The sequence below is a fragment of the Pleurodeles waltl genome, chromosome 3_1 (genome assembly GCF_031143425.1).
Source record: "Pleurodeles waltl isolate 20211129_DDA chromosome 3_1, aPleWal1.hap1.20221129, whole genome shotgun sequence".
Taxonomy (NCBI): Eukaryota; Metazoa; Chordata; class Amphibia; order Caudata; family Salamandridae; genus Pleurodeles; species Pleurodeles waltl.
Window position 1 is genome coordinate 1,078,420,555 of NC_090440.1, and position 19,003 is coordinate 1,078,439,557.

The following is a 19,003-nucleotide window of genomic DNA, read 5'->3' on the forward strand; positions in this document are numbered from 1 at the left end:
CTATTGTTTCATTTATGACCAATTCCTTCTTTCCAATTTGTGATCCAGGCCAATTATCTCCTTTTCTCGTACCTTCTGTCAATATTCTCCTCAGGATTGGACTCTTTTCCTTTTCTTTCTCTATGATGTTTCCTCTTGATGGACTTGCAACAGGTTCAGGAGAAGTCGAATCACTTTGGCTTTGATCCGTCTCAACTCTTTCACCCTCTTGATCTGGCACTCACTTTGTTTGCTTTTCAGCACCGTCTGCTTCTGGGAGAACCTCTGCTGTGCTCGGTTCTCCTGCTGTATCCGTTGAGATAGGATCTTGCTCACCTTCCTGCAATTCTTCACTCTCGTCTCTTACAGGGGTGATAGACCCATCTTCCATAAGCTCAGGCTCAACACCGGGCTCAGTTTGCTCTTGTTCAAGCTCAAGTGTTGCTACTTGTTTCACTGTTGTTGGCGCTCCCAACAACACTTCTTCATGCTCTTGCGGACTCACCACTCTCTTTGTATGACCTGTGTGTAACCAGTTTGGTAGTCCTGCACACTTTACAGCTGTCGTAGTTGTACGCACCACCTGGTAGAGACCTTTCCAATGTGGTTCCAAACAAGTCTTGCGAACCAGTTTTTTTTTGTGATGACCCTGTCTCCAGCTCTCAGATTGTGACCTGGGTTATGGATGGGTGGCAGGGTGGTGGCCTACACCCGCTGAGAGAAAGAGTGAACCACATCAGCCAGACCTTTGCAGTAGTCCAACACCATATCATCTGTAATATTGACAAGTGCATTGGCTGGAATTGCTGGCAATCTTATTGCTCTGCCCATGAGGATTTCATGGGGCGACAGTCCTATCTTCCTGTCAGGTATATTTTGCATTGACTTCAACACCAAAGGTAATGCGTCTGGCCATTTCAGATTGGTAGCGGCACACATCTTGGCAATTCTTGATTTCAATGTACCATTAATTTGTTCCACCAGTCCTGATGCTTCAGGGCGATAGCTACAAAGCAACTTCTGCTCAATGTTCAGTGCTGCACATAAGAGTTTAATCACTTTGTTGTTGAAGTGAGTTCCCCGTTCTGATTCTAAAGAGATCGGAAATCCGAAAAGTGGTATTAACTCTCTAAGTAACAGTTTTGCTACTGTGAGACTGTCATTCTTTCGAGTGGGGTATGATCCAATCCAATGACTAAAGACACACACAATAACCAACACGTACTTCAGACCACCACATGCAGGCTTTTCAATGAAATCCAATTGGATTCTGCTGAATGGACCTCCTGCTCTTCCAATGTGGCTCAAATTCACCACTGTCCCTGTCCTATGTTTTATTGCTGACAAATTATGCATTGATGACATACTTCCTCTGCTTCTTGCCTGAATTTAAGATTGAACCAATCAATTTTAAACAACCTGACCATGACATCCCTTCCAATATGTGCCTACCTATGATAATAGCGCACCATCTGAGACAGTAAACTATTGGGCAACACCATCTGACCCGCCTCAGAAATCCAAATTTCATCAGGCCTTTGAAAGCATTTCTATTTTACCCAAAGTTGTTTCTCCACTTTATACGCATTTTCCTGCAATGTTTTCAATTCCTCCAAAGTATCAATCACTTTTAGTGCAAAACGTGTGCAAATATTTTCTTCCTCAGGCATCAATTCCCACTTGTCTTTAAACGATAGACAGTTCAATGCGCAAAACCTTGCGACTTGGTCCACATATCCATTTCCCAATGAAATGTAATCCTGCGTCTTTTGGTATGCACTGCATTTTACCACTACAATTTCTTCAGGTAACTGTATTGCGTACAACAACTATTTTATTTTGTCCCAATTTCTCACTGGTGTTCCAGTAGAAGTCAGAAAACCTATTTGCGACCACAATTGTCCAAAATCATGAACAATTCCAAATCCATACTGACTGTCTGTATAGATTGTGACACTTAGGCCCGTATTTATACTTTTTTAGCGCCGCATTTGCGCCGCTTTTTTATGCAAAAGCGGCGCAAACTTACAAAATACAATTGTATTTTGTAAGTTTGAGCCGCTTTTGCATCAAAAAATTGAGCTAATGCAGCTCTAAAAAAGTATAAATATGGGCCTTAGTCTTGCAGAAACATGGCATGCCCTTGTAAGAGCTACCAACTCTGCCACTTGTGCAGAATATACACCTCCAAGCTAAGAAGCTTCTAATGTGCCTGTGATTGTGCACACTGCATATACTGCTCTCAATGTCCCTGTTCCATCTCTGAGACATGAACCATCAACAAAGACAATTTGGCCACTTTCCTCCAATAGGGTGTCCCTAATATCAGGCCTTGGTTTTGTACACAGCTCAGGTACCTCAAGATAATCATGCTCAATGTCTTCTTCTTTTTCATTTTCAACAGTATCACTTGGAAGTAATGTCGCTGGATTTAACACTGTACACCTTTTCAATGTTCTATTCGGAGCACCCAATATTCTTGTCTCACACCTTGTCATTCTTCCACCAGTCAAATATTGCGTTTTCGTCCTTGTCAGTAAGATTTCAACAGAATATGGTACCATTACCGTCAAAGGGTATCCCATGACAATCCCGTCACATTGAGAAAGGCTTTGACCAACTGCAGCTACTGCACTCAGACAACCTGGTAAAGCTGCTGTGACTGGGTCCAAGGTAGCTGAAAAATAAGCTACTGGCGATAAGCACCTCCATGGACCTGTGTCAAAACGGACAAAGAACAAGCATCACGTTCATGGCAAAACAATGTGAATTGCTTTGTGTAATCAGGCATTCCCAACGCTGCAGGTCTGTACAAATTTTCTCTCAGTTCAGTGAACGCCTTCATCTGAGCATCATCTAGGGTAATGGGATCTGTAACTTCCTTATGAGTTAACTGCTGCAAGGGTTTGGCAATTTCAGCCAAATTTGGAATCCACTGTCTACAATACCCACCATTCCCAGAAACATTCTGACATCTCTCTGTGAAGTCGGGGGACTACTCTGCAATATCTTGGTAATTCTTTCCCTGGGGAGTCTTCTTGACCCTTTCTCAATCTGATATCCCAAGTATTTCACTGATTTCTGACAATACTGCAGTTTTACAGGTGACACCTTCTGTCCAAAATTTCCCAAATGATTCAACAGGGCAATTGAGTCATACTTACACTCGTCCCTTGTTCTGAATGCGATCAGCAAATCATCAATGTATTGCACTAGAGTCGATTGGTATGGTAATTCCAACGACTCCAGATTCTTTTTCAGGATCTCATTAAACAGTGATGGTGACTCCGTATACCCTTGTGCAAGCCTGCACCAGCTGTAGACTCTGTCTAGGAATTTGAAACTAAAAAGAAAGTGACTAGAAAAGAAAGCTTGCAACAAGTCAACCACTGTGAACCACTCCGCATCGCAAGGAATCTGAACCAGTATCACTGCTGGATTTAGCACCACTGGACAACACTTGACCACCAGCTCATTCACTTTTCGCAAGTCCTGCACATTGCACACTTTCCCACGTGGCTTTTTTAAGCCCATTATCGGTGAATTACATGTACTGCTCAACACTTCCTTTAAAACCCCTTGTTTTAGAAAATCTACAATTATTTGCACCGCTTTCATCAGAACATCCTGTGCCATGTTGTACTGTGGAAGTTGCGGAAATACTGCGTTTGGCTCCAAAGTGATCTTAATCGGTTCCACTCCCTTAATCAAACCCACTACTTTACCTGTCAGGTCCCAAACATCTTCCTCTACTGTTCCCAGTAAATCTGCATGCAATTCTCTCACAGTAAACATTGGGAAAAACTCAGTCAATGGGTATTCGTCATTAGCATTGTTGATCACCATCTCAGCCCCCTGTTCTTCTTCATCATCGCTATTAGTTTGTACTTCTATTCCAGTGTCTGAACAATTAATGGAGCATTTTGTCTTACACAGTAAGTCCCTTCCCATTAGGGATACTGGACTCGAGTCACATATTACAGTCCCTGGTAATTACCAATCTCAACCTGCACTGGATCTGAGATTGCATTTGTCAACTATCTGTTCTCCACTCCCACAACTTGAACTGTTCTGCCTGAAAGAGGTAAATTTGGGACTTCCACACTTCTTACTGTAGAGCGTGTAGCTCCTGTGTCCACTAAAATCAAGATCTTATAACCCATCACCTTTCCCTTCACAAAAGGTCCTCTCTGATCTACTTCTAGGGACGCTACAAGCATACACGGTCCTTCATCTGAACTGTCACTCATCCATTCTTCGTTTAGTTCATCCTCACTGTAAAATGGGAATTGGTGTACTGTGTCATTACTTCTGTCTTGTCTCTGACCTGTGACCTGTTGAGTAAGCATCATCCTTTGCTGTTCCATCGAAGCTTGAGGTGTCTTCATTTGCTGTTTTGGTACCATGGGAACCTGCTGCTGTATCGGTTGCAACTGTGTTAGTTGTGCAGGCGGCACTTGCACCTGCTGCATGGGTTGGAAATTCTGCACTCGGTTCTGAACATTGGGAATAAATCCTATCATTCTTGGGACTTTCACAGTTTGAAATGTACTGACATCACTGCCTTGCTGAACAACACCATCCTGCACCATCAATGGACACTCCCGTTTCCAGTGTCCCACGTTTCTGCACAAATGACATAGTGACGTCTTTTTCATTCCCTGCATGTCATTCTGAACTACCACAGTACCCAAATCCGGACCATGCGTCATGTCCATTCCATGAACTCTACCTCTCATTTGAGGCTGGAACATGATAGTTCTCTGCTGTGGTGGCATTGGTTGTACTAAAGCTCCTTTCACTCCTGTCTGAGCTGCCTTTATCTGCATTACCATTGCTTTCTCCTTCAGCTTTTTCTGCTTCAATTCAATCTCATCACTACAGTATTTTGCAAACTGCAACACCTCATCAATCGGCTTTGCCTGCCAGTAAATCAAATGACTCTTAATCATCTGTCCTACTTCTGGTCTCAACCCTTCGACGAACCTGAACACAAAATGCAACATGTCTTTTGGATCAATTGCTTCCTTACCACTGTACTCTTTAAATGCTTTCAGCAATATCTCATAGTAGGTATGTATTGACTCCCTAGTTTCTTGAACTGTTCTGTCAATTCTCTGCCAATCAATATGTTTGGTAGAAATTCTCATCTTCAAGAACTCAATCACCTTATAGTAATGTTTCATTACCTCAGGTGAGGGTGCACCCGTAACTCTATCCCTTTCCGGTTCACTTGTTGGCCAATCCACTGCCCTCTTACATTCGACCCACAAATCAGCTGGAACCACTATCTCCAATAATGTATTTAAATCTTCCCACAGACATTTAGAGAGTTTCACAAATCTGTCTGTCTGCTGATACCACTCAACTGGTTTCTCTCTCAGTTTTGGATAATCATTTGTGAATGACAATATATCACGTCTGTGCCATGGGACATGAACAAACTGCCCTCCTGGAATTTCTCTCATCGGAAGCATCTTCACTGATTCCCTTTCTTTCTGAACATCTTCAGACTCTTCTTGTGAATCTCGTTTTCACTTATCCTTCTTCTTTTCCCATCTACCTTCCCACTTTTCTAATGCTCCCCAGATCTGAACACTCTGCAACAATTGTTTTAAATGAGCCTTCATTCGTGCTGACCGAATGTGCTCAAAATCCTTTGCCTCAAAATCCAACCTGTAGCTTTGTTTCAAATGTTTTGTTTTCTCAATCTTGATATCATGTTTTTCTGAAAGCTCTGCCAATTTCTGATGTATTTTACTCACTTCCCTTGTGATTCTGGGGAACAAATACCTCAGCTCTTCTTCTGTGTAGGATTCTAACCTGTTCACTCCCATTGTTCCCTCAACTAGCTCTTTTGCTTCTGTAGCTAACCTCACACGATTTATCTGCTCATCACCCTTGGATGTATTTGGAGGTGTATTTAGACTGTCCAACCATTCACTCAATTGCTGAGCTGTTAATCCCTGTAACAAGATGTTACTTGCATTTGGCACTGGTACCTGCTGCGTCGCTGCTCCTGGAGTTTGCGGTGTCAAAATGTTCAAACTTTGACTCGCATTCCAGCCATTTACTGCATCTGGAAGCGCTACAAGCGGACTAAGATCCATTAATGGTCTAGATCTATTAAAGGTCTGACCCACAGATGACATCATCTTCACTGGATCACTCACTCCCCTCCTCACAAGACTTTGTGACATCTCACTCTGATCTCCCGCACTCGCTTTCTTTTGTGCAAATAAATGTACCACTGGACCAACAGTAATCGGTAGCGATATCGCATCTGGAGCTGCCCTGACACTTGCACCTTGTGGAAAAGTTACCCCCATAGCCTGGTTCATTACTGGTGTAACACCTGACTGTGTTCCTGTTATCGGTGTAAACTTCAGCAAACCCTGTGGCTGTGTTGGAGGCAATAACATTGGAGTCGGCTCAGTCTGAACTAGCATTGGCCTCGGGAGCACTTGTTCCGATGGCACTACTAAGTTCGAGATCGTATCAAGAACTGGCACATCTGGATACATTTTCTGTATCGATGGTGGATGCACCTGCGCTTGGACCACAGTAGTAGTCCCTGTATTAGGTGTACTCTGTACTACCCCTGGTAACTGTCCACTATCTGTGTGCACTGGTCCGTCTGTTCCCGATGCTTGTGCTGGAGCAGTTGTAGCAGCACTACTAACAGGATCCCCTGGATGAGTCCCATAGGGTGGAGGTCGATCTCTCAACAACTGTGTAATAAGGTCCTCAATATCTGAGTCCTCATTGTCTACATAAGGCTTTTTCTTTTTCTTTGTTCCTGTACTCTCACCTCCCTCAGCAGCATCCTCTTTCTCTGACTCATCTTCCTCTGCGATTGCAGAAAACAATTTAATTCCCTATAATGTCTCTGTTCTCCACCTTTTCTGTTCCCAATCCCACCTAGCTTCTGCTAAGGATTTCTCCATTCTCTTTATTCTCCTCTTAAATTTTATTTCTTGTTGCTAGCTGGCCACTAGCTCCCAGACCGCTAAAGCCTCAAACTGTGCTGTTCTCTGTAATGGCTTTGTCTCATATAGTGCCATTTGCAATTCATCCAAAATTCTCAAGTTAAATGTTCCATACTCCGGAAACGCTAAAGCTCCTAACTTTTTGTGATCTTGCACCACTGCTTTAACCAAATACATGGTGGGACACCTCGCTCCTCCATCACAATGTAAGCCGGAGAATTTTCCGGTGGGGTTGGCTCCCCCACTGATGCCTTAATGTAAGAATCACCTTTCATAGCACTTCTGAACGCCTTGAAAAACTTCATTTTGTTTACTGTATTTATTTTGATTCAATAATGAAATGACTTTTACTGCCAAGATTCCTTTCACCTGCTTACTCAACCAATTGCCTCTTACGGATGGCTGCCAATCCGCTGACGACTCTTCTTACTGACCAACCTATCCCAGTGCGGCACACTCTGATGTCACACTCACACACTGTGGTTGACAAAGTCTTGCGGTTTGTCCTCCTAAACTTCAATTCACACAAAACTAATGCAAATATTGTGAGCACTTTAACCAAATACCAATAACCAAAGCAAACCTGCTGGTTTACTACAGTAAGGGACACAATCGCTTCAGAGACCTTACGGATTTTCACAAATGGCCCTTTCGCACATATAGCTATTCCTCTTTCTCAGTCTCCCACATTCGCAAGCAAAATTCGCCCCGCAAATTTCACTCTCAGCTGTTCAATGGGTCTGTACTGGTGCACATAGGTCTCATCAAATCTCAGTCGAAAATTTCTCTTACTCCCTTAACTCACACACCAACTTGTTGACCATGCCCCATCAACCTACTAAACCAGGCAGATTACAACATATAAGCAAGTGTCTCCTACACTTGGCAATATACTCCGGAGTCTTAGACCACGCAGGGTTCGTACATCACCAACAACCACGTGGATAATTTTTTAGCACAAAGTGCCACACACATTTGAAGTTTGATGACTTCCCTACTCTCATACTGCGGAGTACACACACTCCTACTAACCTCAATTGGAGTGCGCAAACTCCCTATCTTACCTTACATACCTCTCAATTCACCTGCATTTTGCTTAAGCCTGTGCAAGCGTAACCTACCACTTTCATACTATCACAAGAACGCCAAGAATATACCCATCTTTAGTAGCGGGATCCAGGATCTGGTAAAGTTATTTCTGGGCTTAAGGGGGCATCATCTTTGCTACAATTACCATTTCAGAAAAACAAAATTCAAACCTCATAAATATGCAAACAACTAACCCTAACTTAAACTACCACCATAACCAATAATCACCACATAACTAGTTCTCCAAGGGAACTAACCATCAAGCTGCTACCAAAAACTGCAAGCGCGCCTGGTCCTTAGTATGTAAACTTACAGGGGGATGCGTATAGGTCGATGAATCTTTTCGATCGCACCATCTTTAAAACAATGATAAGCATAGCAATCCACATATGTATTGCTGAACCAGCAGTTGAAACCCAGATGTAAGGCTATGGTTGGCAGTTGTTCCTGCTCAAGCTTCGATGGAAGGTGACAGTCAAAGAGTACAATACGTTGGTTTATGACATAGGAGAGTCTGGAAAAGGAAGAAACAAATGTGAATATTTTGAAATGAGTTTCTCTTATGCTCTAGGAATCCATTCTGGTGGTGCAGAAGGTGGTGGCACAGAGTAGGAGTGAATGACAGTAAATCAGGGTTTTTTATGGACAAAGCTGAAGACCTAGCATTCTTCCCATGAGGCCCCCAGTCGCACTCCTACTTTTATGACTAATTGAGCAGTGGCTGCCTTTGTTGGTCATATGCACAGGAATTGGGAATTCAAATTGATTACAACAGTTTAAACTTATGCTGATACATAACAGGCAAATCCAACCCTATGTTATAGAAGTAGATAGCATCTAAATGTTGATCTGATATCTTAGGTGCAGGTGAGATTGGGCTTCAGTGGTTCAGAGATTTACTTGTTAAAACAATAGTGCAGTGTTGTGCATATTTCTGAGGAAACCTAGGCCACTTTGGCCACTGATATTGTTGCTGTATCATTGGTAAAGTAGCCTTGAAGCAAGCATGAACAGATGTTGTTTCCTATGTTCTTATACGTAACACTTTTATGTCTTGAACTAAGTAAAAGATTCGTGTTTACCTGAGTTCCTGCAGTTTTGGAAGGGGGAGAGTTCTCCTAAATGCTGTTGTTCAGTATACTGCTGCATGCCCAAACCACCTTGAGGGTAGTGCCTTCTGATCATTTGAGTTGGTCTAGTGCCTCTGCATCATGGAGATCTAAAAGGGTCTCATTTGGTAGCAGGTAATGCTGAAAACAGATGGCAGCCCTCCAGAAACACATGGACCCAGATTTGTCATAGAATTCTTTTGAACTTGTGTCATGCAGACTGGCACAAGGGGAATACAATCTTTAAGTCAGATTTGCCAAGCCATGCAAGCCCACTTTGCATGGCCATGCAGTGGTTGGTAAATCTAGAGTAAAACAAGGCAGTGCCAGTTGCTGACTTGCATTACTCTGTCCAGGGAAGGCGTTACATGGGAAGAGAATGGCCGTTCCATAGCTTTATTTCTCTTCTTTTTTTCCTCCTAAGCACGCTTTATGAAGCAGCACATTTAGAAAGAGTGAAACCCCATTTCACTCTTTCTAAGTGAAAGAGGAAACCCCTTTCAAGGATTATTTTTGTGCAGGGAGGTCTCTTACTGCCCAAAAACAATCCCTCTTGCAATGCAGGCACTCTTGCACCATGAAGCAAGGGTGTCAGCTCAGTGCCAAGCTGCACTGAGTGCCCCAGCAGAAATGTGCCACGTCTTAATAGACATGGCACATTCTTGCCCTCTACATTTGACACAACACAGCAAGCTTTCTTGTTACTTTGTGCTGTGTCAAACTTTGATAAATCTGGGCTATGATGTGCAAAATGCTAGACTTGGGGTTCAGCTTCATGGAATGAGGAACTCCTTCAAGCAAGGGTAGAGTTTGACCCATCCAAGATGGTGGTCTCTTCATGGGGAGTTATTGGAAACTTCCCAAACAAAGATTTTGCAGTGTCTCATTATATAAACTCAGTTCCTCTTAAAGCATATCAAAAGCAGCCCTTGAAAAGGCAAAGTGCTGTGCAAGGCATTCATTCTGTGGCTTTTTTTTTTTAAATCGCATTCCTTGCCCTTGTACTGGACATTTTTTGTGTCTGGTTTTTCCTAGTGGTTTAGATTCTTCCTTTGGAATTATCCTCTTTGTTTCTGCTATCTTGGTTAACATGTTTTACTATTGCTTTAGGGGTGCAGCACAGGGGGTCCATCAACCCTTCCAACCCCCTCAACCTTTCAGGGCCCCCCATTCAGCACAAGGTCAATGAATGTTTGTGAGATATGGGAGACAATAGGACCCTCTTCAAATTCTGCAGGGTCCCCATCACTTTGTGTTATGCTACTCTATTTTTCTGTCAGAATTCTTTTTATAGGGTACGGGACATGCAAAGGCTGCTGGGCCCAACTACTGTGGTTGAGGCCTTTTACTTCTGATGCCCCAGGACCATACCGACAATGGATCCTGTGCAACTGGGCCAAGTACTAAACATACATTTTTGTATGGAAACTATATATTTTATTTCTAACTCTACATATTCCTAGAAATAACATTTGTAAACAACAACACAGTCCCCTGGAGGTCAGGGCTCAAGTGTTTCCCAGGCAAATTCCTGTCCCACCATTGTCCTTCCAATGTGCTTGGGGTTATTCCCCTTTTACTGGGTTCTCATCCTGTGAATACTCGCTAGCAGGCCTTAAACAAGATTTCCACTTTGTCTCTTAGGAGTTAGTCATAGGTATCTATGGTGCCACAGCACGTTCCGCAGCGAGTCCTTTGGGGCCTGTGATGGGGTAATAGACCCAGTCAATGCAAATAAAGGATCGGGGCCGGCCGGATGGTGGCCCAGGGGAACTACAGAAAGGACTGGGTGGAGACGTAGGCACACAGGCGAGGACATATGGGGAAAGCCGGAAGCAGACGCAGAGGGAGACGAGTAGGAAGACGCCAATAAGGAAAGCAAGAAGGACGCCGGCAAGGAGCGCAATATGGACGCCGACCAAGACGAGGAAGGAGACGCCTTTGTGAAGGATGGGAGCGCGACCCAAAGAAAAGAGGAGACCACGTCCTGGGCAGAGGACGGAAATATTTCCCAAGAGGAGGAGGAAAGAGTAATTGGAGAGGAGAGTAATGGTGCACATTATCAATCACAAAGTATTCAAGCACATTTTATTTTATTTTGTTGTGCACTAAGTGTTCACCCTCCTGCCTAGCTATCCACCCGCCCTACACAATGTAATTACGTTTCTATTAGTAGTGCGGTTTTATATATATATATATATTTACACACACACACACATATATATATACATATATTTATATATATATATATATATATATATATATATATAGATATATAAATATATATGTATATAAGAGGACTCATCACTTCCAGATCAATAGACTTACCTGTTATTGGTCTTTTCTCTTCCCTTCTTGTGTTCCTTGCGACCGAGCGCTGACGAGCGGAACAACCTAGAAAATACAACGAACAAGGAGGCGATCAAAGTAAAGAACTAAAAAAAAAAAAAAAAAAAAAAGAAGTGTGAATCAATAAGTGGCAAGACAAGAAAACACTTCAATAAATATAATTTGTGGAAACCCACGTTTGTCTCCTGGTGCAAGTGATTCTAAAACCTCCTGGTGTAAATAGGGACCTCCCTGGGATATCCTCTTACAGGGCCCAACAGGCCAGACACAAGCCTTACCTGCTCCAGCCACATGTAAGAGTTTGGGATCTCAGCTGGTGCCCCGACCGTGGACACCTTCAAGTTCTGGTTTTGTTCTGAGAAGTTGGGCTGCTCGTGGTACACGTCAGCACCTGGAAGGTGCAGGCTCTCTCCCGCACAATGCTGCCCACTTTTCCCAGTGATTGAAGATGCTCCCAGCCTTCATAGATGTGGTATGTCTGTCTTCCACCTGGGGGGATGACCTTCTGCTCCCATCTTCCTCGGGGTCGGTGAGGTGCAGATCTTTATGAGGGAGTACAACCTGATGGTCGCAGCTTCTATTTGTCCTGGGCAATATCCTTTCTCTTGGCAAACACAGTGCCATCAGTCTACCTAGCATATGCGGTTGCTTTGGTACTCTCAGGCAAAGTTCAAAGTCCTCTGGTGCTGTCACTCACACCACAGCCACCCCTCCTGGTACACTTAGTGACTGCTAAGGAACATATGAGTTTTGGGGCTCTTACCGGTGCTATCACTTCAATGGTGGCCCCCTATGGCATACAGGGCAACAGCAAGATGCTTGATACACAGCTCAGTCCACAGCAGCTCTCTCCCCGCAAACATGGGTCACTGAATCACTCCTGCACATGGGCGTTGACCTGATCAGTGCACAACTATCTCCTCTCATCTCACACAGGGAGTCCTTTTGGTCAGCCTGTCCACTGGACCTTGCTCCATCCAATGCTCTCATCCTTTTCACTGGGCACACTGGTCTTGGCAAGCAGGCAGATGCTGGTGCTCCAGGCTCCACAGCAGGTGGTCTTGATTTCTCTGGGTGATGTCCCCTTATCCAACAGTAAGACTAGCATACCTTAGTCCACAGTCCTGGTCAGAGGCAGAAGTCTTACAGAGTTTCCCCTATCTGGCAGATAGACAGTGGGCTTTACAGTTAATGACCTCAGACCTGACGAAAGGCTTAGACTATATATGGGACCTATAAATAGGCGGGTATGACAATTAGGATAGAGGGGATTTATTCATAGCATTGCTGGCAAAGAGCTTATAACCATTGTAAAAACTTGGGTTGTTTGTTGACTATGGTCTCAACCCTAGTTAAGCGTCAACCACAAGCCAGGAATATGTGGTTGAGGCTGCTTCCGTGAGAGGTGCGAGGGCATACACAGAGGATGTTTCTTGCAGTGGCAGTTCATGTGGAGCTGCGAAGGCCCGACAGAGTCCAGGTGCAAGGTTGTTGGAAGTCTCTTTCCCTGAGGCTTCAGATCAGGAGGCTAGCCAGCTAGCCCTTAGAGTCAATCTGGGGTCCTGGGTTCAAGAGATGTAGGTCTAGTCTTCATCATCTACATAAGAGGGCAGCAGGTTAGCACCACAGGGTAGCTGTCCATCAGAGCAGCAGTTCAGCATAGCGTCAGTCCTTTCATCAGCAAAGCAGTCTTTCTTCCTGGCAGAGTATCCACAGGTCCAGAAGTGCACTGAAGAGTTGTTATCTGAAATCCAGTATTTATACAGAGTTGTGCTGTTGAAGTGGGAAGAAGCTTCTAGAGACAGGCCTTTGAAGTGCACAGGTGTCCTGCCTTGCTGCCTCTGGCTCCAGACTAACTGCAGGAGATCTACAACTCTGTGTGGAGACAGGACACAGTGTATTCAAGTGTAAGTAGGGCTGGACCAATCTCTTCCTTCCCATCCTGCCAGTGATGGCACGTCGAGTCAAACCTAAACTCCCCATTGTGTCTGGCTGTCTAAGAGAAATACACAACGCCTAACTGTCAACTACACCCAGTTACGTCACCCAGAGACAGATTGCAGGCCCCAAATGGTTAGGGCAGGAAAATGACAACTTTCAAAAAGTGACATTTTCAAACTTGTAATGTAAAATCTGACCTCTCCGTAAGTTAGGATTTTTCATTACATTTCCAAAGACACTAAGGCCCTCATTATGATACTTGTGGGAAAAACTGCCTACCGCCGCGGCGACGACCGCCAAAAGATCATCGTCGCGGCTACTGGCCATCTGCTGTAATATGACAACAGCTGGATTTCCGCCAGAAGGATGGAGGAAATCCAGCTGTGAACATGTTGGCAGGTGGCGGTAAGGTAGCAGCGCCACATCAGTATACCGTTGCTGGCCGTAGTATGAGAAATAATACAGCCTGGCGGTGTTCTGCTGGCATACACTGCTGCTGACAGCAGTGCCCTGTCCCGTCTCCTGCCGGAGGACCCCTACACACAGGTAAGTGGGTGCTCCGCCAGGGGAGGGGGGTGTTGTGTGTGTGTGGGGTGTGTGTGTGTGTCTGTGCGTGCCTGTATGGGGGTGTGTGTTGGGTGTGGGGTGTTGTATGTGTGTGCATGTCTGGAGGTGTGAGTGCGTGTATGTTGTGAATGTGTGTCTGCTTGTATGTATGTAAGTGTATGCGGGTGTTTGTGTATGGATGTATGCATGCGCGGATGAATGTGTGTATGTGTGTGAAGGGAGGGGTGTGTAAGAAGGGGAGTCTAGAGAGGAGGGGGTTGGGGGGAATCTGGTGAGGGGGTGGGGAAGACCCCTATCAGTGACAGGGAAGGGATTCCCTGTCACGGATAGTGCCTACTGCCAAGGTTTTCGTGGCGGCAAGGAACCACGATAAACCACGGCAGTAGCCAGGGTCACTATCACGCAGGCGGTACAGTGATGGCCTCCGGGCTGGAGATTGATATCCAGCCAAACCGCCAATGTCATAATATGGTGGAAAGTACCACCAGCCTGTTGGCAGTACTTTCCATCATATTACCGCTGATAGCCAGGGTTGTAATGAGGGCCTGAATATGAACTGTTTACTTGTTCCCATTTGGAAATTACGCTTATAAGATGCAATAATGTAGCTCTAATGTAATCCTATTGGAGAGGTGGTCTTGCAGTAGTGATAAAGTGGCTTAAGGATGTTTTCACTACTAGGACATGTAAAATTTAACATTACATGTCCAACCTTTTAAATACAATGCACTATGTCCTCTGGGCTGCCCACGGCCTATACTAGGGTGGCCTAATATGTATCATAAAAGAAGGTTTAGGCTTGGCAAATGGTTTATTTTCCCAGATCAACATGGCTGTTTAAAACTGCACTCATAGGCTGCAATGGCCGATCTAAGACCTGTTTAAAGTGCTATTTAAGTGACTAGCACAATTAGTTCTGCAGGCCCAATAGCAACATTTAATTTACAAACCCTGAGTACTGGTGTTGCCCCTTTACTAGGACATAGAAGTAAATTAAATGTGACAAGTGGACATAAGACAATCTTACCATGTTTTAAGTTGGGGGCTAAGCACCGGTTAGTAGTGGTTAAGTGTGCAGAGTCCTAAGGCCAGCCAAAAACAAAGACAGCAAAACAGGAGATCTGAAAGAAAAATGTAAGGGGGAAAACGATGCAAAGGATACCAGGTCTAACAACCATGATATAGGCAGACAACAGTAAATAGCATTCTGTCTGCCAGTAGGTCATTTTAATGCATTTGTGCAGGGGTTCTTCCTCCTTTTCATAGCAGGATATTGAGTTGAGCAATTACTGCTTCAAGAGATTCAGGAGGTTTGAGCCTTCAAGAGTTCCTATACAGGAGCCCAGTTAACAGAAATACATATCTGCCAATGTGAGGATCATAACCTATGAGGAGGCACGCCACATCAAGGGTGAGGGTTTTATGTCCTAATGAGTATATCATGCTATGAATACTATAAATAACTCTGCCCAACACCTCATTATTTTAATATGTAGACCCATTAAAGTAATACTCTTCCTCTGGTTTTTCATACTAATGTTTTCTTCCTTGTAAGGCTGTTATTGCAATGCCTCTCATTGATATTTTTCTTTTTTTTAATAGATGTAAGTGTCCATAATCAAGCTTCAAGTGCAAATGTGGGGTCTTTCAACTTCCCTTGTCTGTTGCATCGCATACTCTTCTTCGTAGGAGAATTATTAATCTATACAAGTGTACCAGCATTAAAAAATGGCACATGCCTGTCCAGTATTCAGGGACAGGTAGAAGTGACCTCACCCCGCTGGCGTTGGGGTCATGGCGGAAAGCGGCCCACGCCGCAGTGCAATTCCTCATTGGCCAACATGGCCCTCCATGGAGTATGGGAACCAATGATGATCAAGGGCGGTGGTGATGGTGTTCACCGCTGCGGACGTGATCGCCATTTCCTTTCTAACACTTCACTTGATTCCTGACTTTCCACAAAACGACATCTCCACTGCATGTGCTGCTGTGACCTGTGTCTGGAACCTGCAGTGGATTGTGCTACAGGGGAAAGGGCCCCAGCCTTCACGTCGGAGGAGTTGGAGTGCCTCATGGACAGGGTCCTACCCCAGAATGGCCAGTTGTATGGGCCTCTAGACCAACAAGTGAGTACACCATGGGTACATTGCATGCCCCATGACTGTATGGAGATGTGTGTGCTTGTGCTGGCAGTGCGTCAATGGGGGGAATGGCTGGTAGCAGCATCAATGCAGGAGTACAGGTCATGTGTGTGGCTGATGAGGGGAAATGCTTTTTTTGGGGCATATGTGTGACAGGCTGGATTGTCAGGTTTATGGTATACCGCCTTCTGTGTTTCCTCTGCAGGTCAGCGCCCATCAGAAGAACGGATTGTGGTGTACCATCACCAAGCATGTGTGGACCCTGGGGGTCTATAGCAGGCAGAGCACCCACTGCATAAAAAGGTGGGATGACCTGAGGCGCTGGGCCCGGAAGACCATGGAGGCCCAGCTGGTGATGGCCTCCCAACGAGGGGGGGTGCCCATCGGAACTTGACCCCCCCGATGGCCCACATACTGGCGGTGGCCTATCCAGAGCTGGATGGGTGCTTGAGACGATCACAGCAGCCACAAGGCGGTGAGTACAGTGTGTAGGTCAACCATCTGTGTGGGCTCGCATGGTATTTGGGTGCAGGGTACCAGTCAGTGGATGCCCCAATATGCCATTTCAGATATTGATGCGTGGTCCAGCTCAGGATAATAGGGTGTGAAGCATGTATTAGATAGCTTGGTAGGTGGCATCCCATGACAAGCAGGGCTTAGCTGGTCTCAGTTGGTGTGTGGCTGGCAGGGTTTTAGCTCCTACCTGCTGTGGTACTTAGCCAATGGTATACCAGTGTGGTCCATACTGCCCATTCTCAGTCTCAGTGTGTGACAGTGATGTGTCCATGTGTGCATTAGCATCATCTGCCGAAGGAGCAGGTGCACTGGCGAATGAGGGAGCTGCAGCCCACGGGGCCCTGGAGGCAGAGACCACTGACACCGAGAGGACCAGTGGGACGGAGGGCGAGGGGAGCGCCACGACGGTGACTGGAGGTGACACCACTGACTCTGATTCATCCTCCGATGTGAGCTCCCTGGTGGTGGCGGACCCCTCTGGGACCACCCCAGCTACAGGTTCTACTGCCACCCCCATACCAACACCGCCCTCCCAGTAGGCCCCCACCGAGTTGCCCGTGCTTGTTCACCCAGGAAGGTGGGGATCTCCTTCGCCCCAGGCACCCCAGGCCCTGCCCCAGTCAGCCCTGCTGCCCTCAGTGGGGAGGCTATTGACCTCCTGAGATCCATCTCTGTAGGCAGTCAACCATTGTGAATGTTATCCAGGAGCTGGCATTCCAGATGCAGCAATTCAATGCCTTCCTGGAGGGCATCCACATTGTGTTGGCAGCCCTACAGAGATCGTTTCAGGCTCTGGCCTCTTCACTGACGGCAGCCAGTGTCCCTGCTTCATCCGTCCCCCTCCTACTACCACTACCCAGTCCCAGTCTCCTTACCCCCAACCCATTTCACGCACACATTCTGACAAGCATGCACCCAAAACAACACACAAGACTCGCAGACAAACACAAGCAGCACACTTCAGTCCTAACCACTCACACAACCAACAGACAGATGCCAACACAACATCATCCACTGCCACCACTGTCTCCCCCTCCTTCTCCTCCCTCACAGTCACATCCTCGCTCACACCTGCATGCACTGCATCAACAGTCCCAAATCCTGCCACCTGAACAGCCTTGCCCACAGTCACAACAGCAGACCCGCAGACATGCACCCCACACACCACATGCACAGTCACCACCACCACCACATGCAGCACACCCACCTCACTTGCAGACACCACTACAACATCCATCCACACAACATGTTTGTCCTCCCCACCCTGTCTTCCCCCCTCCAGTAACCCACACATGCTCACACTCAGAGCCCCAACAGCAATCCATCACACACATGCACACTGTCCATGTACCTGCACCCAAGTCCAGCACACCTCCTCCTACAACCACTCCCTCTACCTCCACTCCCATCCCTCCTCCCACATCCTGCACCATTGTCCCTAAGAAGCTTTTCCTTTCCCTCCTTGACCTCTTCCCTTCCGCTCCCTCCATCCTGCTCGTAACAGGTAGGTCCCACCACCCCAGGCCAGTACCTCAAGCACCCAGTCCGACACAGCTCCACCCCCAAAGCCTCTAGCTGGCACTATAGGGCACATGAGTGTTAAGCCAGACCCACGCAGAATGGACACTCCCCCCCCCCCAAATGGAGGGCTAAGGTGCCGCCCCCTCCCAAACAGGCTGGCAAGACCATGGAACCACCTACAAAACCCAGGGCCAAGGAAACCCCAACAAAGTCCCTGCCCAAGGAGGCTCCCCAGAAATCAAAGGCCAAGGAGGCCCCCCACACATCCAAGGCAAAGGAGGCCCCTCAGACATTAAAGGCCAAGGAGACCCCCAGAAATCAATGGCCAAGGAGGCACCCCAGAAATCAAAGGCCAAGGTAGAGCTCTAGAAATCAAAAGCCAAGGAGAAGCCCCAGAAATCCCTGGACAAAGAAGGGCCCCAGAAATCCTTGGAGAAGGAGGCCCCACAGAAATCCCTGAACAAGGAGGCCCCACAGAAATCCCTGGACCAGGAGGCCCTTAATATAGCGGCCATGGAGCAGCATCCAGAACCAGAGGCCAAGAACCAGCATCCGTTACCAGAGGCCAAGGAGCAGCATCCGAAACCAGAGGCCAAGGGGCACCATCAGTGACCAGTGGGCAGCCAGCCCCCTCCTCATCCTGTGGGCAAGAAGCACCCTCCAGAACCAGTGGGCAGCCAGCCCCCTTCACATCCTGTGGGCAGAAAGCCCCCTCCAGACCCAGTGGACAGTCAGCCCCCTCCTCATCCTGTGGGCAGCCAGCCCTCTCTTCATCCTGTGGGCAGGAAATCCCCTCCAGAAC